The sequence below is a fragment of the Equus caballus genome, chromosome 4, assembly GCF_041296265.1.
Source record: "Equus caballus isolate H_3958 breed thoroughbred chromosome 4, TB-T2T, whole genome shotgun sequence".
In the NCBI taxonomy this organism is placed as follows: domain Eukaryota; kingdom Metazoa; phylum Chordata; class Mammalia; order Perissodactyla; family Equidae; genus Equus; species Equus caballus.
This window is the reverse complement of record NC_091687.1, coordinates 20,002,800-20,029,604: the sequence shown is the minus strand read 5'-3', so window position 1 is coordinate 20,029,604 and position 26,805 is coordinate 20,002,800.

The window sequence follows — 26,805 nt, the reverse complement described above, 5'->3', positions numbered from 1 at the left end:
TGCTTGGAAATAGTTTGTCAAATTGTATTTATGGTTAGACAGGTTCACGCAGTAGCTTTAGAGTTACCCGCCTGGAACTATATTGGAAATGGAAAACAGGGAGCAAGAGAATAATAAAGGGTCAATTAAGGCTCGGGGGAAGAAAGGAGAAAGACAAAATCAGAAAGAATGGTAAAAGGAATCAGAAATTTTTTAATTTAAAAGCTACTTTAAAATATCAAGGAGAAAGGAGTGCAAAGAGAGTATATTTACCGCCTCAGTATCTGGAAAAAGCAAACTCAGAACGCAGATGGTAACAAATTAATAATGTGCATCATCGTAGTCATAGCCGCCATTTGCCAGGTGACAGCTCTGCCCCAACCATTTAGTGTAACAATGGCTGGGTGTGCAGTGAAGCTGCTGTGATTATCCCAGTTTCACAGGTGGGCACAGCGAGGCGAGGGACTTAAATAATCTGCCCAGATATACCCAGAAGTCAAGGATGGAGCAGGTATTTGAGCTAACATTTTCTATCTCCTAAGCTCAGCTGTTTTCTCTAGACCACTGCCTCCAACATGGAGAGAAGGATGGAAACGCTTCGGCCAAACTCTGGTCCTTCTGAACCTGTCTTCTCAGCAAGTTATTTGGGAACTCCCGTAAGCCGTGGCCCTATTAAACTCATGGGAATCCAGGAGTGCCATGGATAGGGGCTGCCACACCATCTTTGGAGACAGATGCTATTTCTGAGAACCAGACTGGATAACTGGCCACAAGCAGAGGGAGGCAGGGCTGCCATGCAGGAAGTGGTCCTAGGGATTAGGAATGGGGAAGAGTGAAGCAGGGAAAGAGGTATGTCCCTATAGGGGCACTGGGCTTCTTCCAGCTGGAGCCCTTGGAAGGTCCATGGAATGCACCTCAGGATTGCCCACGGGAGCCACTAACAAGGGGCCTTTGTCCTCTTGGTCCCATCCCCAGTGAGCGGTGGGAATTTCCGGGGGCTCTCACTCCCTTGCCCTCTCAAGCTGTGCCAGGATACTACAGTCTGCATCTGAGGAGGATGGGGCAGGAAGAGAGGGGCTCTCTGTATAGTGGAGGCAGGCACTGTCAGCAACCCCAGAAGGCAGCTGGCTGTAGGCAGTGGCTGGAGGAAAAGGTGGAGTGAGGGATGGAGGCTGGGACACAGCAGGTGACAGTCCCCCTGCTACCACATGAGGGGGAATCAGAGCCTATTCCTTATCCTTCTGGAGGGTTCACACACAATTAGGGAATTCTCTTCTTCAAGACGGTAACTTCCTCCTGGGTACAGGAAGTCAAGGGCAACTAGGGCAGCCCAGGAATCTCCAAGAGTCTTGTCCAGGTCTGACTAGGAACACTTTATCTCATTTGTACAGGGCTTTCAGTTTACTCAGTGCTTTCACACACACCATCTCATCCTATCCTCTCAGAACTCCATGGGTTAGTCCTTGCTATGAGCCCTGTTTACCAAGGAGAAAACTGAGGCCCCAAAAGCTTACACAAATTTTAAGTTAGGGAGTATAAGTCCAAGGTGGATAAAACTTGGATGTTCACGTATGTGTTTTTGCACACATTAGGGAGAATACTTTGCAAATAAAATCTATCCCGGTTCCCCGAAACAGGGTCTATTTAGTTAGCGGTGTGATTTGAAATGGCGGCCCGGGGGCTGCTGCTGGAGAAGAGATGGATAGCCGTGGTTTAGGTCTTCCCCATGAAGAGGAGACACTCATAGTTCTTCTTTATTTTCATTTTGCATCTTGACCAAACAGTGGTATATTAATGCCATCACAAAACAAACAGAGCCATGAGGATGTTTCACAGACTTCGTGGCTGATTTTGTGTACCTCCCTGCTTCATGTATCACGTCTCTTTCCTGAGCACCTGCTACATGCAGACACACGGATTAGATACGGTATTAGCTCCACAATGGTCCTTACTACTAGAGGCTGCTTGTCCCTGCTTTATAAGTAAGCCTCAATTCGGAGAGGTTGAGTCTTCCCCAGGCCCACGCAGCCAACAGTCAGCCTGCCCAGATCTAGAGCCAGAGCCAACTCCATCTTATCTTTAGAGAGAAAGTGGAGTAGAAGACATTTGAGAGAAATTAACCCTCACCTTTGGAAGGAAGTTATTTGTTCAAATTGTATAACTGAAATCTCTCTCTTGGAACAGGGTCTCTGGCTCCCAACCATCACTCTTCCTGCCACATCACAGCAATTTTGGCTCCCATGATTATGGAGATGGAACAGAGACTCAATCATCATTGTCATAAAATATTAGCTAATATTTATTGAGGACTTATATTTTTCTGTATTATTTTCTTTTTTCTTCAAGATGGGCATTAATATTGCTCCCATTTTATAGACAAAGAAGGCAAGACTTTCAAGAATTAAGAAAACATGGTGAAGGTGAAAAGGCCAGTAGGTGGTAGAGCTGTGATTTGAGCCTGGCAAACTGGCTCCAGAGTGAGATGAGAAGTCAGGAAAGAAAGAGGTGGCAGTAATCATAAAGATAGACTTGGGCCTGTCCTGAAAAGCAAGCTTATCAGGACTTTTGATCTTTCATAACAAATTTGAGAAGCAAACAACTTATGGAGTTAAAAATATTAGACAGTTTTATAAAACTCCAAAATGTTTTACAAACTAAGTCAAATTGTGGTCTATTGGCATGCCACCCAATGCCATCTAGTGAAGAAAATGTGACAGCTTTAGAGCAGGAGTCCTTACTTAACCATAGCTTCAGTGGTCTGGGAATCTCTGAAGCCATATGCAAAAACTTGGGTGTGAAATCTGTGTATGTGTGTGTGTGTTTGTGTGTTTGTGTGTGTGTGGAGGACTTGGAAAACTGAGTTAAAAGTTGGACAGTGGGAGAGGAGGTGAAGTAGAAAGGGAGGCAGGGCATGTGGGGCCAACGGGACAGGAGAAAATGTCCACCATTCCATCCTTAAACATTGTGTTTAAGTAATGAGAGCTAAGTAATGAGAGCACAGAGATGATGGGGTCAGATCATTGAGGGCTCTGGGCCCACGGTGAGGAATTTTAATGATATCCTAAGCAAGGTGGAGGGGCTGGTTACTGAAGAGTTTTAAGGAACAGGTGACATGATCTAAATTTTGTTTAGAAGGAGCACTCTGGTATCAGCTAATGAATAGGACAAATGGGTGCCCTCCACACTGGTTGTGTTATTAGCATTGGGTGGCTATTTTTCGGTGTCAGAAGCTGCTGTGCTAAGGAAGACAAAAAAGACGATTATTCAGCTGCTCCCAGTTGCTAAAAGGCAAGGAGTAGCAGCTGAATTCCCACTGACAACAGGAGCCCATGAATACCACACACTTGTGGCAGTTAGGGGCCAGAGGCTTGTGTTTCTTGAGCTTTTCTCTTTATGGCTCCCTATGCCGGATACTGTGTCACACTCTTACTATGCCTGATCTCAGGACTGCCTTACAGCCACCCTGGACATTAGCTGGATTTGGCCAATGTCTGCTACAGGGTTGGAACGCAGAGCTGAGAGGTCTGGTCTGAGCTATCACAGAGTAAAACATTCCCCCTCTGGAGTTTCATTAAGAGGCAAACATGGAACATGTGTCCACGTGGGTCTGAAATGTCAATGAGCTGGTGCATTGTCTAAAAGATCGAGTATTTGTTTTAATAGGCATATATTGTTATTACAACCAGTTTGCTACATGAAGGGAACTAGAGAGACAAGCAAGATCAGGTCGATGCTGTCAATGGTGCCTGCACTCAAACGGGAGGGAGGTGTGTGCGTAAACGACAGGGGAAACGCCACGGGGCAGATGGGCCAGGTAGGAATTGAGAACAGAAGGAATCCTTCTAGTCTCCGGATGCTGTTATCTGATGGCCGGGGGTGAAGGACCCTCTAAAGACTGTAGCCAGGGAGTCTTTGAAAGTCTTTGGGCAACATAGACCCATTAAACAGTTAGACTCCATCCCTCCCAGATTTTAAGAATTCTCTCCCTCTACAGCAGTGTGAAGAGACCTCATTCCTCTGTGTGTCTTTCTCCCTTTGGGAAATCATCATTCTTATAATTGCTGCATACGCCCAATCAGACTGTGATGCTCTCCTAGCTGATGGTCCCAGTTTCTCTTCTCTCTTAAGATAAGAGATTATAGAAACAGATATGATTATTATTAATACGAATCTTTAGAATGGAATAAAAAAACTTTTTTTAAAACCCCTTATTCAAAATCATGGCATTTGAATAATTTTTGAGCTACCAAACGGAATTTATTTAGGCTAGTTTAAAGGCTAATTGATACAATTTCAATTTCAAATTGTAACACTACTTATAATGCATTGTCATTCATCTTAATGGGTGTTAATGTTGAAACATAATTGAGACTCTTTGAGTAAGAGCATCATTAACCCCGTTATTGCTGATCAATGTACAGAGATGTTCAAATACAGATGCTTGTCCGGTATGATTGGATGCACAGTCTGGTATCTCCAATCATGAGAATTTCTGAAGGAGAAGGAACCTTCTGAATACTTTGGTGTGTAATCCTTGGATGTTGAGGAAATAAATGAGATAACATATGACATGCCCAGCATTGTGCCTGGATCACAATTAGTACTCAATAAATAGCTTCCATTTCTTATGTAGATTGTAATTTGTGCAGCTGCTTTCCAAAATTTATATTTATTTTCTTTTCCCAAGCCTCTTGGAGATTCCCACTGGATATAGAATATACATTAAGCTAAGAAAGTGTCTCAGAATACACTTTAATCTTGATCATCACCAGCTCTTGAGCTTTCCGTATATGACAGGCACTCTTAAAAATCTTTATTATACAACAGAGCATTAATCCTCCTAGCAACCCCATAGAGTGCATTATTATGCCATTTTACATATAAGGATACTGAGGTTTGAAGATGTTAAAAAATCCCAAAATTCACACATAAGGTGCCTATTAAGTGGCAGAGCTGAAATTTCATCCGACATTATAGCCTATGCTCTTAAGGATTATGCTACGAGGCACCTGGGAGGATTCCCAGGGACAGTGAGTCATTTCCGCCTCTGGACAAGTGTGTGGTACTCCGTAGATTTCCAGAAGAGCACAGTAAATTCAGCTGGGTCTGGTTTGTGACACAACCATGCCCCTTTTCAGTTCCCTTTGCCTCGGCATCCTTCACCCCAGGAGCCCAGAGCCCACCACTGTGACCATTTCCTTGAATTGACTCTCTCTGGTGGTGGTGTTTACTTACAATCATCAAGGACATGGTGAGCTCCACCTTTGCCATCAGCTCTCATGTCAAAAGCCCTAAAATGTCACAGAGAACTAAAATGTTAGGGTTTATCCTTCCTAAAGAGTGTTTATTGAGGATCTCTACTGACAGGAGAAACCACGAGTGGGTACCTAAAACTCTCCCCTTGGTGTCTTCTCATTTTGGTTCACCAAGGTGGGAAGTGCTTTCAAAGCATCCTAGGCAAGCCTTGCTTCAACTGGCCACTGAGCCGACGTTGATGGAGAGCTCCCAGCTCTGGGCGCATGTGTGTGGAAAGATCCAGCCTCTGATATGACAAAATTGCCTAAGTTTAGTGCAGAGATGGAAGTATAAAAAATATAGTAGTACAAGATAATTAATACAATAAAAATACTTAGTTTTTATTGAGTACTATGTGCTAGTTATTGCCATGCACAATCTCTATCAGTCCTCATGGTGAAGGCTATGAAGTAACTGTTGCTGTTCCATCTTACCTGTGGGGAAACTGAGGTCCAGAGAGGTAAAATGACTTCCTCAAGATGACTTGGTTCTCAGATGAAAGGGTCAGGGTATACATCTCATTAGTCTGACTGCAGAGCACGAGCTTTCAATCACTGCCCCACAAGCTCCAGGGTAGATTGAAGACAGACAGAAGGTACAAAGGGAAAACCAGAGAAGGCTGCATGGAGGAGGCAGCATTTGATTAGAATCTTAAAGCTTGAGTAAGAACTTGCCAAGTGAACAAGAAGAGATGAAAATTCCCAGCTGAAGAAATAGTCGGAACCAAAGCCTGGAGGTCAAGGTCATCTCATGTTTTGGGAACCTCAAGTGGTATTACTCAAGTGAACTTCCTGATGAGGGGTGGGGTAGTGAGGCAGGGACAGAAGGGGAAGTGGCAAAGCTGATGTGGGGGTCAGGTCACAGAGGGCCTGTGGGCTACGCAAAGCCTGTAGATTTGATCCTGCTGACGATGGGGAACTCTTAAAGAAGATGGAGACCCCAGAAGTGGATCAATGTGAGGGTTAGGATGCTCCCTGTGGCTGTGTGGGTGGTGGGAACGTAGTGGGCTGTAGCAAGAAGAGACGTGAGTATAGGGACCAATTACGTGGCTACTGCAATAGGCCGGGTGAAGCATGATGAAGACTTTAAGGCAGTGGCAACAGAGAAAGAGGATTGACTTTTAAGGCCTATTTCATAGGTAGAATTACCAGTACTTGGTGAATAAGTGGATGTGTGTGTATGTGTGTGTGTGTGTGGTGGGAGGATGACAGCTAAGGTGTCATGCTCTGCATGACAACCAGCAGAAACTAACATAAGTAAAAAAGGGACTTTATCTAAAGGATGTTAGTTAGCATAGCTCAGAGACATGAAGAGTTGAAATCATGGCCCAGAGCAGCTGAAAAGCTCTCAGTAGCATGAGGACCAGGATGGCTCTCTAGTCTTGCAAAGAGCGGGACTCAGGGTAAAGCTCCGTTTCACCTGCTCTCTCTGACTCCAAATGTGAGCAAACACTTGCAGTACCTCACTGCTAGAATGGCAAACATACATGTCTGCAGGAAGTGTGGGAGGGCATGGAGAGGCTAGCATTAAATCAGACTTAACAGAGGATTTGGGGGAGTCCGGCCCAGTGTCCTCCAAGATTGCAATCCAGCCTTCCTCTCTAGAAAAGAGCAAGACCAGCTTGAAGCAAGGTAAACAGTCTAATTTTTAATGCGTGAAAAAGATTAAGATTTATAGTACATGGATATTAGCTCTGACTGTAAAATACAAACCAGTTTCGAGAATTAACCCCCCACAATGTGAAAGTAAGTTCATCTATGGGAGAAGTTCTTGGTGTTGTTGAGGTATGTGTCATGGGTACCTCCAGGGGGAGTGTCAACTGTCTGTGGACAGTGTCCACAGAGTGTCCTGCTCCCAATAACTGTCAGAGTTTGAAGACTGAGGGAATGAATGGAGTCAGGTATGTGATGGCCGGCGCGTCTAATGGAATATGCATACAACAAGCTGGAGTTAATGAACCTGGGATTTTAGACCAGCCCTGACAGTTACTAACTGTGTACTTTTGGGCAAAACTACTTAAGTCTGCGAGTCTCAGTCTCCTCAGAAATTTCAGCAAATACATCTGTTCCAGATCCCACCTCCATAGCTTCTGATTCAGTAGGTTGAGTTCTTAAAAAGTTCCTCAGGTCATAGTATGAGCAACAAGGGTTGAAAACTGATCAACAGGAAAACCCCAAAGCAATCATCTTTCCACAATCATTCACCTGTTCATTCACTCATTCATTCAACTCCTGTTTTCGGAGCTGCTGGAAGCTTCCTGGAATCTCCTTAGCTCCTAAATATCTAAAAAACTTTATTGGCAATTCTAGACTTAGAGATGGTTTCAATTTGCCACACGCCAAGTCCCTTCAGTTGCAAATGCGTACTCAACAATGTTCACATTTCACATTCCATGATGGAACATTTTAGAAGGCACAGTGTAGGGGTGGGTGAACTTGGGCCTTAACTGATGCTCTTTCTCCGTTTCTTCTGATGTACCTGTTAAAGCCTGATGATGACTTTTGCACTACCTTGTGGTATTTTTCTAGCATTAATGAGAGTCTCTCGCGTCTCGTCTCTGCAGGTAAAGTCCCTGATGTTCTGCTCTGGGCTCAGCCCCTGTGTTGGAGCAGATCCTGAGCAGAGCAGAAGTACATCAGCGCCGTGCCTCCCATCAGATAGGGAAGGAGAACTAGCTGTGCTGCTCTAGATGTAGGTCAGAAACGGCACTCTATACCGATTTAGAACATAGAACTGAGCTGTCTAGACGATTAGGAAACTAGATACTAGCAGGTTGGACTCCAGACTAAATCTAGCAATGAGATGGTTAGCCTGCACTGCCCGAGCGACGTGCATTTCCATGGGGGCAGAAGTAAGGAGCTTGCACTCTGGGAAGAGCCTGCCATGGTGGAAAGGGGAAGCTCTGGCTTGTGCGTGTGCGGCCGGGGTGGGGGAGGGGGAGGCATGGAGAGCTGGGAAAAGAGCACCCAGGCCATGTGAGCTTCAGTGATATTCTCAATGATAAATAGAGTGATCTGAGAGGCTAAATATTTATATATGTCTCTTTGACATATAGATACAAATGGGTGAGCATCATTCTGGCATCCTTAATGGCTCTAGCATCCTCGATGCCTAGCAGGTGTCAATAAATGTTTGTGAATAAATGCCTGACTGACTGAAGAATGATTGAATAAATGATTGAATCTTGATTATAACTAAACCAAGTAATGCCGATTGCTAATGTTGCCTGTGGTACAGTGGAGATGGATCTAGGCTTGCAGGCAGCCTTGCTTTCCCTTTGGCATAGCTTAGTAGTCAAGAATGTGGACACCAATACCAGCCATCTTGGGTTCAAATATCAGCTTGGCCACTTGTAACTATGATGCCATGAGCGTTTTACTTAAACTCTGTGTACTTGGGTTTCCCCAACGGTAAAAGAGAGTAGTTAATAGTACCGTGTGTGTGTGTGTGTGTGTGTGTGTGTGTGTGAATGAAGGGAGTCCGTAACCGTGAGATGCTTAGAACCCTGCCTGGCAGAGTAAAGTCTCTGAAATTATTGGCTATTATGAGCTATTTTAGCTGTAATGATAGCTGGCTACATTTGGACACTTAAGTAACCTAAGTCCCAATTTTCTCATCTGTAAGATATGAACAGGCATATTTACTTCACGAAATGCCATAAAAGATAAAGGGGATAATGTGACTGACAGGATCTGCCACAAAATCTTCCTTCAGTGCTTATCACTTGACTATTTCAGACCGAGACCACCTGGTGTCAACTTTGTATTGCCTGCATTTTTGCTTCCTTTTTTTGTCCTTTACAGCTTAAAAATAAACACACACAACTGCAAGTGTGATCTTGAATAAAATTATACTTACAGTTTCAAATAATTGAGCAATTACCAGAGAGAGGTGGCTGTTTAGTAAGGACAGAATGCCCATTCTCGTATCTAATTATCACGGTTTTTTAAATCTTGGCATTGATTTTCCCAGTTTATGGAATGGCCCTCCATCTCAGGGCTCCCAACAGTCCTGATGAAAACATCCTCATTTTGCTAGGAATGGATGCCTCTGAAACCTAAATGTTCACCCTGAAACACTTGGAGGGATGAAGCAGAGACCTCTGGAGCTTCGAGCATGAGCCTGCTGCGTGTTATTCCAGAAGCCCCTTCATGCGGGACCACCACAGTGGTCAACACAGCCCCCAGCTTCCTCAGCCGAGGGAGAGGGGGAATTTTTGGTTGGGACCCTTGGGCAATCCCCCGGCTGTTACCCAAACGGTCACAGGGCTCACTGCGGACACAGGACAGGGAGGGCTTCTCTGAAAGTTTCTCCTGAGAGGAAATGTGACAAGGCAGAGGTGCTGGATAAAGGGAACTTCTGGGCTGGCTTCGTCCAGAAATTTCCTGTCAAGTGTTTCACTTCACGTTTAGGAAAGGATTGAGGAACTCTTGGGAATCTAGTTAACAAAGGTTTAGGCTCCGTGAAAAGAAATTCGACACCCAGGTCTCTCTTCAGGGCCTCTGGGACAGCTGCTTCACCTCAGCGAACGCAGAGGAGGCAGGGCCTTGCTTCTGGGAAGTGAAAGTTATTTTACATCTTGTCTTTGTGTCTCAACTTTCTGGTGGTCCTGAGCTTGCCCTTGGCATTGTCTTCTTTTTTTTCTCCATGTCTTAAAAACAAAGAAAAACAGGAAACACTGGAAGTGGTTCATCTCTGTATGCACAGCCTTGGCTCTGCAAAGTGCACCGAATAACCACTGTCACTCTGTCCCAAATGCTTTTCCACTTCTACTAACCTTTTACACCAATAACTGCCCCAGGCCAGACCAATTGAAATAAAAAACCAGGCCAGATGAGTTACTGTAACACTTACATTAAAGTATGCATTAAAACATCATGCAGAAGAGAGTATATATCTTTCAAGGAAGGCATCTGCTAGCCCTCGTCTGTGGGTTTTAAAGTACAGTTTTTGGAAGACTGGAGAGGAAAAAAAGCGCAGGATTTTCCTTTCATTTCATGGATCCTTAACCCATATTTAATGCAGACTCTGGATTTTAGACACAGCAAGTGCGCTTGTAATTATTTTAAACAGTTAAAAAAGCTAGTTAATGATGTTCAACATAAGTAATCATGTTAAATAGTAAAATTTAATTTCTTAAAAACTTAAATCCTCATATCTTCTGGAATGTATTGTACTGTAGGATGTCTGAGTAAATTAAATTCTCTCCCGCACACTAAAGCATCAATTTCCTTATGGTAATTATCTGCTAGATTGGATCTGTCAGAGGCAGGGAAGCAAGCCTGACATTATACCCTCTTTACAAAAAATGATTACAAAAAATTAAGACGAATGAGGAAAATTAAGGCTGCGGCTGCTAAGCCTCTAAAGCTCTCATGGATCACTCTACAGAAGGCGCCATTGTGCGGGGACTAAGCTTTTAATGACTAGCGGGATAATCAGGGGAAGTCCATTAAAGGACGGCAGAGGTAACCGATCACAGAGATAACAGCGAGAAATGATTTTCCGCCAAGTAGAAGCAATTTATTATACACAAAAACGCATTTCTAACGGAAGTGTCTGGAGAGGAGAGGAACTTGGTAGAGTTGACAGGATTCCTTTCCTGGAAAGTTTGACACAGATGGGAGGGCTAGGCCGGGTGTCCTTGTCTTGGCCTTCAGGTCTCCATGAGGCTGTTCTGAGGCTGGAACTAACCAGGGTCTGCTCCAGCACTGCTCTCCGGGTGCCTCCCGGGGTCGTGTTGAGCCCATATCCGAGATCTCTGGTCTCAGAAGCTAGTTCTGACAGAGACAGCCTTCAATTCTGGGCTGGACTCTCGCTGACTGCACAGTGGACAGCCAAGTTGTTAATCTGCTGGTGTTCAACCCAGCCATGTGTGAAAGCTCTCAGGGAATATAATTGCACAGCTATCACGGCCAGCACATTAGTTTAATTAACTCTAAGGCTAAAGAAAAACACAATCCCTGTGGCATCCCGAGGAAAGCTGCCCTGTCTCTGGGCATAATGAAGAATGCATGCCTTGGCGTTCAAGGCCCTGGAGCAGCTACCATCCCATCACTTCCTGGTCTCCCTCCCCATATCGCTAGATAACTCTCTTTTCTAGCCCTGGCCATGCCTTTGTCTGGACTTTTCCTTTTGCCTGTTCATTTCAAAGGATCCCCTCTCTCCTTTGTAATGATTGAAATTGCTGGTTCAATCCCCGTTTCTCAGTGGTCTTCTGCACAATTTTCTGCAAGTCACTTAACTTCTCTGGGTCTCATTTTCTGACTTGTAAAATGGGATTTTTAAATGACAGCACAACCGCTCAAGTTTACTATGAGCATGGTTTACTGTGAGCTCAGGTTTACTGAGAGCACTGGGCTTGGCCTGTGGTGGGCCCGTACTAACCCAGTGGCAGCTTTTGGTAAACCATGGCTTCACTTGGCTTCATGGCCAGCTGTGTGTCCATCCTGCCTGTTCTTCCGTGAGCTCCTTGAGGGAAGGAGTAGAAGGAGTTTTGTTTTCTGTTATATTCCCAGCACCTAATACAAACTCTGACAGATAGTAAGTGCTTTAAAATGATTGTTGAATGACAGGTGTGAAGAATTGGAATTTTTCTAGTCTTGAGTGAAAACTAGGGGCAATAAATTCTATCTTTGAAATCTAAATTAACCTCTGTGTAAATGCCCTAGATAATCTGGTTTATGCCTTTCTTGAGTCTCTGGCAGGCACTAACTACATCAAATAGGTTATGGGTGATCCACACACACTCAGGCTGCTAGCATGGAGAAAGAAAAGCTGTCAGCTTCACCCGCGCCTCACAATGAAGTGGATTTGTTCTCCAACAAGCAGAGGGACCTTTGTGTGAGGCAGTTGTCCAATGACCACTTTGGGAGCCGAAATGCATTTCATCTGTCAGAGGCATGTGTGGCGGTCCCTGAGGTGAACCCTGGGGGCACAGGAAGCCTTCTTTGGGTGGCCGTTGGTGGTAGTGGTGTCAGGCAGAGAGGCCAGGCCCTATCCAGCTCAGAAAGTTATTGCAGCCAACCCCTGCCTGCTTCTGCTGTGTCTGTCCTCACCATGGCATTCGAGGCTCCTCAGGCTGGGTGCACCGGTCCATCAGTGTTTCCTCTGGCAGAGCCCGTTCTAGCTGTGTGGAGAGGTGTCCCCATGTCTAAAAAGCAAGCCCAGTGAATGTTCTATTGCTCATGGACTGAGAGCAGTTAGCTCCTGTTTTCACCTGCAAGGACCCTGCTCCTTCTGAAGGTAGCTTTCTCTCTGATGGCTTCTCTGATGTGCTCAGGCAAGATGAACAGCTTCCATTAAACCTTGTTTATATTTCCCTAACAGCACTGATGACATTATAGCGCTGGCTAATTGGATACGTGTCTGCCCAGATACTTAGCTATAGAAGGGAACAGGGCATATTTTCTCTTCTCAGTTTGTGCCCACAGTGGTCTGGAAGCCTGTCCTGGTATAAGCCAGAACCCAAGAGAAAAATCAGCTTACTCTCAAGTGACCACGAATATATGACGTGGCCAAGGGATGATGCCAAATATTTATGTACCTGTCTGACTGAGTAAGCCTCCTTTCCCTCCAAATCCTGGTACCCCAGAGCATCTGCTCATTCCTCTCTATTCTGCTCCCTTCTTTCTTTCCGGTGCCAATACTGATCATTTCTTATGTCATTTTTTCTTTTATTACGGTAAAATACACGTAACATAAAATTTACCATCTTAACTATTTTTAAGTGTACAGTTTAATAATGTTAAGTACATTCACATTGTTGTGTAATCTCCAGAATTTTTCATTTTGCAAAACTGAAATTCTGTTTCCATTAAACAACTCCCCTTTCCCCATTCCAGGTCCTGGCAACCACCATCCTGCTTTCTGTCTCTATAAATTTGACTTCTCTAAGTACCCCATTTGAAGGAATCATACAGTATATGTCTTTCTGTGACCGGCTTGTTTCACTCAGCAAGCTTAATATCCTCAAGGTTCATCCATGTTGTAGTATGTGTCAGAATTTGCTTCTTTTTAAGGCTGAATAATATTCCATTCTATGTATCTACCACATTTTATCATCCATTCATCCTTGGGTAGACGCTTGCATTGCTTGGTTGCATCCACTTTTTGGTTATTGTGAATAACGTGGAAATGGACGTGGCCATACAAATATCTCTTCAAGACTCACTTTCATTTCTTTTGGATATACATCCAGAAACAGAATTGAGGTATCATGTTTTTAATTTTTTGAGGAATCACCTTACTGGTTTCCATAGTGGCTCCACCATTTTACCTTCTCACCAACAGTGCACAAGGGTTCTAATTTCTCCACATCCTCACCAACGCTTGGTGTTTTCTGTCTTTTTTTGATAGTAGTCATCCTAATGGGTGTGTGGTAACATCTCCTTGTGGTTTTGATTTGTATTTCCCTATGGATTAGTGATGTCGAGCAAGTTTTCATGAGCTTATTGACCATTCGTGTATCTTATTTGGAGAAATGTCTATTCAAGTCTTCTGCCCATTTTTTAACTGAGTTATTTATTTTTGTTGTTGTTGAGCTATAAGAGTTATTTATGTATTCTGGATATTAACCCCCCTCAGACATATGATTTGCAAATATCTTCTCCCATTATGTAGGTTGCCTGTTCACTCTGTTGATCCTGTCTTTTGATGCATAGAAATTTTAGTGTTGATATAGTCCAACTTATCCATTTTTATTTTTGTTGCCTGTGGCTTTGATGTTAAATCCAAGAAATCACTGCCAAACCCAATGTAATAAAACATTTCCTCTATGTTTTCTTCTAAAAATTTACTAGTCTTAGATCTTATGTTTAGGTTTTTGATCCATTTTGGGGTAATTTTCTTTTTTTGAGGAAGATTAGTCCTGAGCTAACATCTGCCACCAATCTCCTCTTTTTTTTTTTTGCTGAGGAAGATTGGCCCTGAGCTAACGTCTGTGCCCATCTTCCTCTATTTTATATGTGGGACACCTGCCACAGCATGGCTTGATAAGTGGTGCATAGGTCTGCTCCCAAGATCTGAAAGGGTGAACCCCAAGCCGCTGAAGCAGAACACGCGAACTTAACTGCTATGCCACTGGGCCAGGCCCTTGGAGTAGTTTTTTTTTTCAGAGAAAGATTCACCCTAAGCTAACATCTGTTGCCAATCTTCCTCTTTTTTTTCTCCTCCCTAAAGCTCCAGTACACAGCCATATATCCTAGCTATAAGTCATTCTAGTTCTTCTATGTGAGCTGCCGCCACAGCATGGCAACTGACAGGTGAGTGGTGTGTTGCATGACCAGGAAGTGAACCTGGGCCACTAAAGCAGAGAGTGCCGAACTTTAACCACTAGGCCCTCAGGGCTGGCTCAGGGGGTAATTGTTTTACATGATGTAAGATAAGAGTCCAACTTCTCTCATAAGTTTTATGCCAACAAATTTTAGTCTTATTTTTTTATTTATGAAACACTTAAAGGGGAAAGGAAGGTTAAAGACAAGAAGGATATCCTGAAGGACAAAGAGCTCATCCTGCCGTGTTTGTATCCACCAACACCTAACTTAACAAATGTTTGTAAATTGAGTACAAATTTGTATAGGGATAAAGAGAAATGCATGCTTTGGGTTTGCACCTCAGTCCACTCTGCTTGAATGCCCTACATCTAGATCAGAATATTGCTCATTAAATGGCACTTCTGCCAATTGAACACTCCCATCGCCATTGTGGGTTTGGGGCATGAGGGAGAGTACCGTCTCCAAGGAGCTCTGAAATGAGCCACCTGACCCAATAAATCCAAGCCAACATCTTTGAAACTGGAGAAAATTAATGCAAATTGCTAGCCCAAAGTGTAGAAGTGGGACTATAAAGAGGAAAGAGACTAAGAATTGAAAACTGAAAAGAAGGAGGACACATGAGAACAGGTGATGTGATTGTGCAATAACTGCTATAGACCCCATAAACCCAACACTAGCCGTGGGCAAGTCTCCAGGAGGCCTGTTTGCACGACACCCTTGGTTCCTGGGAAAGATGGTAGAGGAAGCACTAGGGATCAGAGATCTGGTCCCTGCAGAAAGGGCAGGTAGATCTGGAGTAACAGAGGGCCATGAAGTCCACCAAACCATCAAACTCTGACTGGACTGTCCTGACCAACCTGGGTTTCAGGTCTGGGCATGGAGTCTTGAAAACAACTTGAGTATAACTCGAGCTGAAGCTGACTGAATGTCCTCAGGTCACTTTTCTTTCTACCATCCTGATCCCCAACTCCCGGCCAGTGATGCTGTTGGGTGGCACCCAAGACCCTTAAGATGGTGATCTACACCCTGAGAACGTGTGAGCTGAAGTCCAAGGTTAGTGAAACTTCGTGGTCCAGTTTTGTACTCAATGCACTGCGTGTGAATTCCTCCTTTACGATTCTGTTTGGGGAAGTAAATGAATAATCAAAAAGAGGACATAGACATAAGTAATCATTGACCATGTGTATCTATAAACTCAACAAGCACCTGAGTCATGCATACAATCCTTATGGGTGCTTCACAGTTGGCTGATATGATCAGGAAGGTTCTAGTGATTCACGATATCCTAAAGATGGAGATGGGAAAGAACTTAGGAATCCTTGAAATAAATACCCTCAGTTCACAGAGGGGGCACCCAAGACCCAAAGGTGCCATGTGACTTGCTTGAGATCAGTCAGCTGGCCGAAGTAGAAGTCTCTGTCCCAGGTCATCTTTTCTATGTCATTTCTACTCCTATACTTCCTTATAGGCCAATTGGCAAGATTTAAGGATTTCTGAGGACATTGTAAAAAAAATAATTATGTGCTATTTACCTAAGTTTTAATTGTTTGACTGAAAAAATGTTTGACAGGATAGCAGTCAACACAAATTACTCAGTTGTTCGGTATGTAAAGTTAATAGCAGAAAAGTAAACTGTACTTCAAAATGTACTCAGGAACAATCTGGCATGTTGGAAGAGATCTTGCTTATGGTGTGAAATCAAGGGAGCAGGTTCCTAGCTAATGAACAAATAGGAACACTTATTTTGAGTTAAAATAGCAGAAAATCAGTTTCATACGGAAGGGATATGAGAAGGTTCAGTGACAAATTCTCATACCTGAACTAGCCAATGACCTAGATGTGAGAAAGGGACCCTCAGTGACAGTGAAAATGCTTGTGCAATAGAATTGGAATCAAATCATCAAATCAAATTTCACCATCAGTGGACAGCATCAGAAGCCAATTGCATTGTATTTTGATTGGCTTCCTCTCCTACCTGACCAGCTCTTTCCGCCAGACTCAGAAGGGAAATTCCTCTCTTTTATTTTAAAATAATCTTCAGCAACAGCCCACTGCTTGAGAGATTGCACAACCACCCTGCACTATGATTCTACCTGCAGTCAGCCCACCAACTACCTACCTGTTTACACCTTTGTGAGTTCCTCCAACGTGCAAACTTCTCTGATAAATCAGTACACAATTGTTGTCCATCCATGCAAAATCTTCTCCAAATGCCTGCACATGTGGCCCTAGGTCGGGATTCTTTTTGGCCACAGTATGTCCTAATGTTCATTTCTATCTGCATGTAGAATATAGGGTACTTTTTCCTGGGACATAGTAGGGTTTTAATAAGTGATTCATAAAATAGTGAAAGAGTGAAGTGAATGAATTTGTAATATCTCCCACTCATCCTCAATATCTTAGGAATCCTGTTAGATAAGATGGTAGGGGTGTAAATGGATACCATCTTCTGTCTTTCATATACACGAACTCCAGTTTGCTTCTCTCAACATCAGTTGAGTTCTCAATATATGTTAGATGATGTTTCGACCCTTACAGGACATGGTTCCCAACACTACAGAACAAACAGGCATATAGGTAAACAATTATGAAACAATTTATTAAGTAGATAGATATATAAAGTGCAATAAAAATTATGAGGAAGGAGTAATTAATTTCCCATGGAGTCAGGAGGGCCTGGGGTATTACTATCAAGTCTTTAGGTTTAGGATGAGGAAGTTGGTGGGAAAAGCAGAACTTTGAGGCAAAAGTAAGAGAGCCTGTGAGGAGATGTAAAACGAACACTGGCAGCCTGCATGGCAGCGACATGGGACTGGCTGGTGGCAGGCAGAAGATGAGCCTGGAAAGAAAGGTGGGGACCATGCTGTGAAAAACCTGGTGTGCCCAGCTAAAAGCCAGGATCTGCTTAGGATTTGCGGGGATTTGTTCTGAAGATAGAAGGACTTTTAGCAAAAACTTAAATGAACAGATTTGTGTTTTAGAGCCACCATATAGCCACATTGAGGAAGACAGATTTGAACAGGACAGAATGAGAAAAAGAGGGAGGGAGAGAGAAGCTGTTGGAAGGCTATTTCAAAAATATCAGGCATGAAATGAGGAAGTCCTAACCTGGAGGCAAACGGGAGATAACAATGGAGGGAAGATAAATTAAAAAACATTATGAGATATATTCAGCAGAACATGGTGATTCCTTGCATGTGACAGAGTGGAGATGCTCAGGGGAAGAGAGGAAAGAATTTGGAACTTAGTACTGCTCTCAGCTCACTGGCTTAGGTGACTCAGTGCTTGCTGGAACAAACAACTGCAAGTGTGAAGGCAGGGAAAGAAGCAAATTTGGGAGGGAAGAGTGAGAAGTAAAGAATTCATATCTGAATATGTAGTGGTGTGAATGACAGCCAAATGGAGTTGTCCAGTTAAGCTCAGGAGAGAGACTTTGGGTCCCTAGCAAGGGGATTGGATCCCCTGGACTGGATCTCCTTGCCAATTTTGGGTCACTGGCAAATAGAAGGCAACTGAAGTTATGTTAGTAAGGCAGGTTGCACTTAAATGTTATTTCTCTGTGTTCAGTCTCACTATTCAAAACATTCTGTACCTCAATTCAAAGTAATCTTAAAATATATGTTTGTTCATAAATCTTCATTTAATCTGTAATACAAGGAAAAGCCCAAAGACCTTATGCTGGCATTCAAGAATCCTTTAAAATCTGGCCCTAGAGTGATTCCTATTATTCCCTACAAATACCCTACATCAGCAGTTCTCAAAGAGTTCTCTGAGGAACCTTTGGGTACCCAATACTCTTTCCATATCTATGAAGTAAAATCATGGATGGGTAAAAGATCCATTTGGAGTGTCTATCTCGTTGAACAGTTCAGCCAAAAAAGCAGACTAGTAACATACGTACATGTATGTGTATATGCATATGTGTATGCATATGTGTATGTGTATGTATATGCACAGTGATGTGCCACATAGCATTTTGGTCAACAATGGGCCACATATACAATGGTGGTCCCATAAGATTAGTACCCTATAGCCTAGGTGTGTAGTAGGCTGTACCATCTAGATTTGTGTAAGTATATTCTATTATGTTCTCACAGAAACAAAATTACCTAATGACACATTTCTCAGAATGTATCCCCGTGGTTAAGCAACATATGACTGTATGTATACAGGCATACTTTGGAGATATTGTGGATTCCGTTCCAGACCACTGCAATAAAGTGAATATCGCAATAAAGAGACCCACATGAACTTTTTGGTTTCCCAAGGCGTGCAAAAGTTATGTTTACACTATACCGTAGTCTATTAAGTGTGCAATAGCATTATGTCTAAAAGAACAATGTACATACCTTAACTTAAAAATACTTTATTGCTAAAAAATGCTAACCACCATCTGAGCTTTCAGTAAGTTATAACATTTTTGTTGGTGGAATGTCTTATTAAAAAGGCAGTATCTGCAAAGTACAATAAAGTAAGGTATGCCTATATGTATATGTGTGTATATATGTATATCTGTATGTATATATACAGAAGCATATGTACATACATACAACATTTTGTAATGAACTTAGGACAGAAGCAGGCTGGCCAAGCAGCCTGGACCAGGCTGTCCCCCATGTGATGCTGGAGCCCCAAGCCTGCCAGCAGGCTGTCAGGATGGAAGATCATGAGCGATCTGGAATCCACAAGTCTGAAACTTTCAAGGGCATACTGAAATCTGAGTCTGTTTTTGCCGCCTCTGATCTTGGTGGTGTGGGTGTCCTGTGGAATCCAGGGCCCAGGAATCAGAGAGACTGTGGAGGAGCTGGGTGGTAGGGCCTCCATTCTTAGTATTCGATTAACTAGTATTTGAGTAACTGGAAGACAGTACTATAGAATGGCTCCAGCATGGCCATTGCCTCCCTTCTACCTCTAAATCTGGGGAGAAGGTCTCCGTTATAGTAAGCCCATCCTAACGGGAAACATACTAGGACGGGAATTCCGGGGTGGGGAGTTCGGTTTGGCCATCACAAAGTGAGAGATGGACCAACTGATTTTAGCAAAACATGGCTCAATTTCCACATTGCAACTAATCTTGAAGAAGATTCACCTGCTGGTTTTCAATATCTCACCACAGAATACTCACAAGTATGTAAAAAAGACTGTTAAAACGTGCCTTTGCTTACCAGCTCTTCATGTGAGGCTCCACTTTTTTCCTATACTTCAACCAAAAGCACCTATTGCCAGAGATTTGCAATACAGAAGTAGATATGAGAATCCAGTTGTCTTCTACTAAGCCAGTCACCAAAGAAATTCGCAAAAATTAAAATGATGAGACTCTTTAGTTTTTTGTTGTTTTGCAAAATATAGTTATTTTTCATAAAAGGTAGAGTATTTATGTTAACACGTAATGCCTTTATTATTGTGGTTTTAAATGAATTATTAAGGGTTTTAAATTTCTCAGTTTTAATTTCTAATGCAGTAAATATCAGTGATACATTCCACATGAACAAATGTCCTTGGGAAACTTAATCATTTTTAAGAGTGTCAAGGAGTCCTGAGACCAAAATGTTTGAGAGCCGCCACCCCACACGATGGAGGAAGTCATCAGCACAGTTCTCTCCAGTGCAGTAATGTATGTTCCTCTCTTGTCCTGGCTCCCTTTTGCCTAGAAGCTTCCCCTCTCCTCTCCTTTAGTGCACTCCTAGGCATTCTTCAAGGCACAGCTCAAGGTCAGGGACCCCAGGAAGCACTGTCTATTCTCCACGAAGAAGAGGCCACCATTCCTCTTTTAGAGCTCCTTAGTTACACCTTCTGCGCCTCGGACCTTGCATCACCTTATGCTGTTTATCTCTGAAACCGGAACATAGGACATCCCCAAAAACCCAGCTGCACTGGAGTGAGTCCCCCTACAGGGTGTTAACTGAGTAACTGGACCAGCTGGCCTGGTGCACTCAGATCTGTGCTAAAGGCTGAGACGTACATGGGAACTTGATAAAAAAGAAAGATGGCGGATGTTCATAAATCCAGGCTGATGGATCTCTCTCCCAGAAAGGCAGGCTGAGGACAGCCACTTTTTCTGAAATGGATCGCAAACATAGAGCAAGATAGTTCCTTTTTGAAGGTATTTGGCAGTTCTTTCTGACTTAGGTAAAATATGAATTATAGGGTATTTTCAAAGAAACAGTATCTTCTCCTTCAGGAATATTTAGAATGAGTGGCACTTTATTAAATATAGTTCATAATAATTTGCAATCAGAATATCAGTTGTCTGAGACTGGTTGGGGGCAGCAGATCTACAGAGGCCAAGGGTTTTGAGGAAGCTGGACTTGGCTAGATTCCTCATTCCACCATGAATTAGTGTGGAACCTTGGTTACCTGCCTGAATTTCAGTTCCTCGTCTGTAAAATGTAAGAAATAATATCTACTTTGCAGGGTGGTTAGAGTTATTAAATGAAATATTACTTTGATATTACTGGCACATTAGGGGTGCTAAGAATGTTCCACTGCCCTGTTTCCCTTCTCTCCTGTCTGCTCCCCAACCCCTTACTTAAGTCAAGCTCTCCAGTGTGGATTCATCCTTCTCCTTGTAGTGTTGTTTATATCGTCACTTGACAAATTCAGAGAAAGTATAATAAAATTATTCAAGAATCCTGGGAATTGGGTCCAAATTAATGAGATTATACTGGAAACAAAAAAAAAAAACATTTAAAAATTGACTTGAGATCCTTTTCTATTTTCACTCAAGTTTTAACTCCATTTCTGCATCTTACTTGGTCTTTCCCAATTGCTCTGACCTGCAAGGTTCTTTCTTTTCTCTGAGGCTCTAAAATGTGTATAATCCACACCACATAATTTACCCTTTAGTGATATATAGCCTTATTGTTATCCAAGATTCTTCAACTAAAGCAACAGAACTTAACATTTTCTGTGCTCCAGATGCTCTCCCAGTAAAATGCGTGTGCACTTGTGCACATACTCACACAGAAAAGTTGGCATATGAGTTCAGAGAGCTCAAGGCCCCCTAGTTGGAGAGGGAGAAATGCAGATATCTCTTCCCAGGGTTAAGCAGAGATTAGACACTCCCCCATGTGCTGGGCAATGGGTACACATACATAGCAGCAGATACAAATTGTAAACAATAAGGTGGAGTTGGGGGGAGCAGAAGATAAGAATAGGAGGGACATTGACCTGAGTACAAGATGAAGGAAAGTGGTCTGATGGAGGAAAGAAAGGGACAGAAAGAGGAGGTAAGTAGGAGCATAGCTATAGACGAAAAACCATAGGAATATTGCCGATTTTCAGTTTGTGAGTTGTAGATTCAAACTCTTCTTCTGCTAAGGGGACTTCTCAGAGTCTAAGATGAACCATCACTCATCCATCCAACCATCCATCCATCCATCCATCCATCCATCCATCCATCCATTCATCTATCCATCTATTCATCATCCATGCTTCCATTCACTTATTACATAGATATTTTTAAGTACATAATATGTGCCTGGCTAGGTACAGGACTCTGGTTGATACCAAGATAAATAAAACATGGTTCCATACTTTAAAGAATGGGAAAGGAAAATACACAAATGGGTCCTTTCATTACAATGAGATAATTGCTATAATCTATTACATACGAAACCTAGGTAAGGCAATACTAGAAGTCACAGAAATAAGAGACCTTTTTGAGAACTTATTAAAAAAGAGAGAGAGTAGAATCCAAATTGAAATTAGGATGACTCTCAGCTTCTGGCTTTGGCATTTTGTCACTGGCTCATCAGGATTTCTGGAGGCCGAGCAGGATTGGAAGCCATAGGACATGGTTAGTAGAGATGGACCCCAGGGTCAGGGCAATGGACAGGGTCTGGGAAGGGCTACCTGTTACAGGTACAGTACACACGGCCCAAGAAGGGGAGCCAAGGTCTGTTTTAGAGGAATGTTATTTTTAATAATAATTGTTAATATTTATTGAATGTTTCAGTGTGCCAGATACTGATGTATATTCTCTCCTTTAACACTCTCAACAACTCAGAATTTTCCTAGTGAGAAATATGAGAATTGAGGACATAAATTCCTTGCCACAAATCTAAGTGCTAGAGCCTATGCGGTCTCCCCGAGGCCGCTCTGAGGGAGTGCTGACTTTGACCTGGGCCAGGTGAGCACATAGACCCTTTCCAAGGGAATAGATCATAGTCCTCATGGGATATCCATAAGAATTTAAAAAGTTAGAAAATTAGGAAAATAAAATTCAAGAATTAGGAGAAAGATTTGACCAAGAGTAAGCGAATGCCCTGGTTGTACATTCAGTGGCCAGGCCCCAGAGTTGGAAATTCTGGATCCCTCCATACATAGAAGGGTTTCTCCCCTCCTGACCCCTGTGAAGCCCCCATCTTCCTGCTTCTCCCTGCTGCCCCTCCACTTCAGAACTCAACTTTCTTCTCAGGCAGGAAGTGAATGTGAGTGAGCACCTCACTCACAAGAGGTACTTCTCATGGAAAGAGTTTACCTCTCTATAGGGCCGTGAGAAAGGAAGGGGTGTTGTCACTGTGATTCAAGAGGGCTGAAGCTTTCTGAAAAACAGCACCTTCTTTCAGGAGCCCAAGACTCCAGGCACCCTAAAGGACAAACCATAAAGAATTCAAAGAAACTACAATCAAACCACAGCCAACATAAACAACATCACTCCCCCACCTTAGCCAACCTCATCTTTTAAGCAGAAGAGGGTAAAGGTTTTGCAAAGATCCCTGTGCTTTAGAGAAACGCCAGGACCTCTCACCTGCATGATGTGCTGGTCTCCGTGCCTGAGCTCTGGGGAGCCCTCTCAAGAGGCAGCCTGACACCCAACATAAGGCTGTGCTTGCCTAGCCACCAGGGGAGGATGACTGTGCCATTCCTGAGCACATGGCCATTGCTCTGCACATAAGCCAAGGAGAAATGTAAGGATTGAGGACATAAATTCCTTGCCACAAGGAAAGTCTCCTGCAGCTGCCTTTCGGATCCCTGGTTCCAATCAGAGGGGCAGGAGGGCACCTCTGTGGTTCTGCGGAGCCAAGAGCTGACTTCACTGCACAAAAGATCAGAGCTGCTCCAAACATACAGCAGCCAGACCTCCTCAGGTGATGTGGAGCTCCATCTGTGTCTGCTGAAAGGAAAATCACACATAGGGAGATGTTTTCCACTAGGCTTCCCCTCAGGAATATAGGGAGGATGGCATGTCCCCAAACCAGCTATCCACTGTGCACTCCTGCAGGGTCCTCCTCCACACATGCTCCTTCAGGAAGTAGGAGCTCTGTTTGCTCCGTTCCTCGGTGCCTTGGGTGAAGTCCAGATCATCTCAGGGCCATCCCTGCCCCTTTGGTGCGTGTGGACATTACTGACCTGTCTTCCTGTCGTTGTCAGAAGGTCTCTTTGAAAGTCCACATTCCCTGAGTATATTTCACTGCTTTGCATATAAGTCTGACTCCAAAGAGGTCCTTTTATCTATCAACTGGTAAATTCATTATTAAATAATTCTTGGAGAGATACAGGCCACTGACTTTCTGCAATTTGCATCCCCACACTTTAACTTGTGTTAAAAGTTGAGTCTTTTGGTCCTCTTGCTTTAGGAGTATATTAATATTTCTGTGACCTTTAATAGATGGCAGCTGAGATATATTCTTTTAAATAGCAAAACCAAGAAAACTGACGACCTAAAATGCATCCTACTAACCCTAGTTTGATGAGCAAATTGGGAGAGAGAATTCCTTTCCCAAGGGAAAGAGAAAGTTAAGGGGACTTTTTAAGTTCAAGTAGAATGATTATAGATGATAGAGAGGGAGATTCCAGTATTTTACTGATATGGATTCAAAATCATCGTTTGGTATGCTGTAGTGCTTTATACACCTTTAAGTTCCATATTATGTCTTGGGCAATTTGCATGAGTTTTTGAAAGATTATATCTCTAAGTCAATATCTGAATGATGAAACAGGCAAAAGCCGAAAGCCATCTGTCAGCATGCATGGCAGCTGTGTTGCACGGAGCACCTCGTTGGCTCTGGGGCTGCCTGCCCCTCCATTTGCTCATTTGCTTCAGTATTGGTCACAGCACTCAGTACCTCACAGGGCCGAACCTGCCCTCAAGATCTGGATTTATTTTGTGGCCATAAATGTCCTCCCTAGTGGGTCCAAGTGGTTGAGTCACAGCGTTTTCTCCCACCACAACCACACTGCTAATAGAGCTCAGTATAAGGTGGACTTGAAGCCCTGAAAGCTGAGCTCCAGTGGAGGCCATACCACCCAGGATCATCATGAGCACGAGGGACTAGAGGGCCAAGGTTTTCCCTAGAAACTAGTCTAGGTCCTCCCCACCAGAATCTAAAACGACGGTGATCTTGTAGCTTTAGTCCAGCTTTAGTGTTTGAACCTGGTGTCTGCAGTTGCTCACAGTGGTCTTGCAGATATCTCAGTAAGGATGCACAGGACATCTAGCTGGAAACCCTGTCACTTTTAGAGATCCTCTCAGGGAAGACTTTGTTGCATTTGTCCTTTTAGGCAACTAGTTGAGTAAAGAAAGGGCAGCCCCAAACCACTAAATGCTGGGGCATATTTACCCAACTTGCTGATTTGGGTTTGGCATTGCTGCTCTGCAGAAATTAGACCACACGGTCAGTGTTCTGGTACCCTATCCCCAGTCTATCTGACTGAGTTTCTCCTTGACTCTTCTTTGCCAGGGCGCGTCCCACCCTGCCCACCAGGAGACCTGCCCCGAAACTCGCTACCCTGCCTGCCTGGGATCCCAGGGCTGCTGTCTGCACTGGGTGGTCCCCACCTGCCTCGATCCTCCACACAGATCCTCTGGACTCTCTCTGCCAAGCACCCTACAACCCTGGGGACTGCGCCTGCCCTCTTCTGCCTCCCCACTCCCGGGCACAGTTCCAAGTCTCCTCTATCTTGCATCTTATCTTGTGGCTCTGCCCACAGAAGACACTTAAAAACGGTCTGCCAGCACTGGAAAAATAGATTTATACTGACACTTTAGGGTGTTATTTCCAGAGTGTGAACGCAAGAAAGTAAAGGCGTTTTCATTTACAGTTTACAGGGTAGAACCAGTGGGGTTTACCCTGGAAACCCACTCTGGGCGAGTGCATGTGGGGCGGCACACAGGAAGTCAGCCCTCTTCCTGTGCACCTGTAATCAGCAGGTACAGTGAACAGGCAGGAGTGACCTTTCAATGTCAATTTTTTACCAATGTGTGAGGAACCTACGTTTATAGAGGGTGAGATGGGAACTGCTTTGATGACAGCAAATGTAAGTGTATTCAAAACCAACCATAATAAAAAAAACTCACAAGAGCATCAAATAAAACCACAGTATAGTGTCTGAATGCCATTTGGATAGTGTGCATAAGGATTTATTGTGATACAAATTCAAAAGAAAGCACTGAAAACCATGGCACCCAGATCAGAACCCGTGCCTTTTCATGCAAATTCATCAAAAATCTATTGTGCACTGACTAGGTGCCCAGTACCCTATGAATTAGCAGCTGTTGCTCCCCCAAATGTAATATAATTAAATAATTCTCATTTTCAGAAAGAGCATTAACTTGAGTAAACTAAGGTCTTTTATGGTAAAGATAATTAGTTCCATTGAATTATCCCTTAAGTATATTCGTGCATACATGTATATAGAAGTACACCTATCTTACAATAGGAAATAATATTGTAACTTTCAAAAATGCAGCATGGTTTTGTGAAGGATAATTGCTCAATTTACTATACTAATGACTTATTTTTTGTCTGAGTTGAGAGATTATGCACCTTGCTGCTCTCTGTAGCTTCCTTAGGCCAATTAATGTCCAACGACTTTATCGACTGCGCTTGTTGGCTTGTGGATGTGAATGTTTTGTGAGGACCCCACAGGCTCCTGAGCCACAGGCATCTCGCACGTGGTTGAATCTCGGGGTATTTGTTGAAGGAATGAGTGCATGCACATAGGAAAAGGGTAGATCACCTTTACGCGTTATCTCAGGCAATGAGATTCTCAGTATTCCGAGGGCTACCGTTACACCTACGTTTATAATTATAATCATAGCATTATTTCTATATTTCTACTAGGTGACTGTTATTTTCCTCTCGGAAGCTGTGGCTGGGAGCAGTGAAGCAGCTCGCCTTGACGGTGTGGGAAGCAGACTTGGATCCCATTCAGGCTGATTCTGAAACCCATGTTTGTGGACAAAATACCTCTTTGCCTCCCAGCGTTCTATGAAGATGATGATAAGGAAACACCACCTTCAAAGCAGATA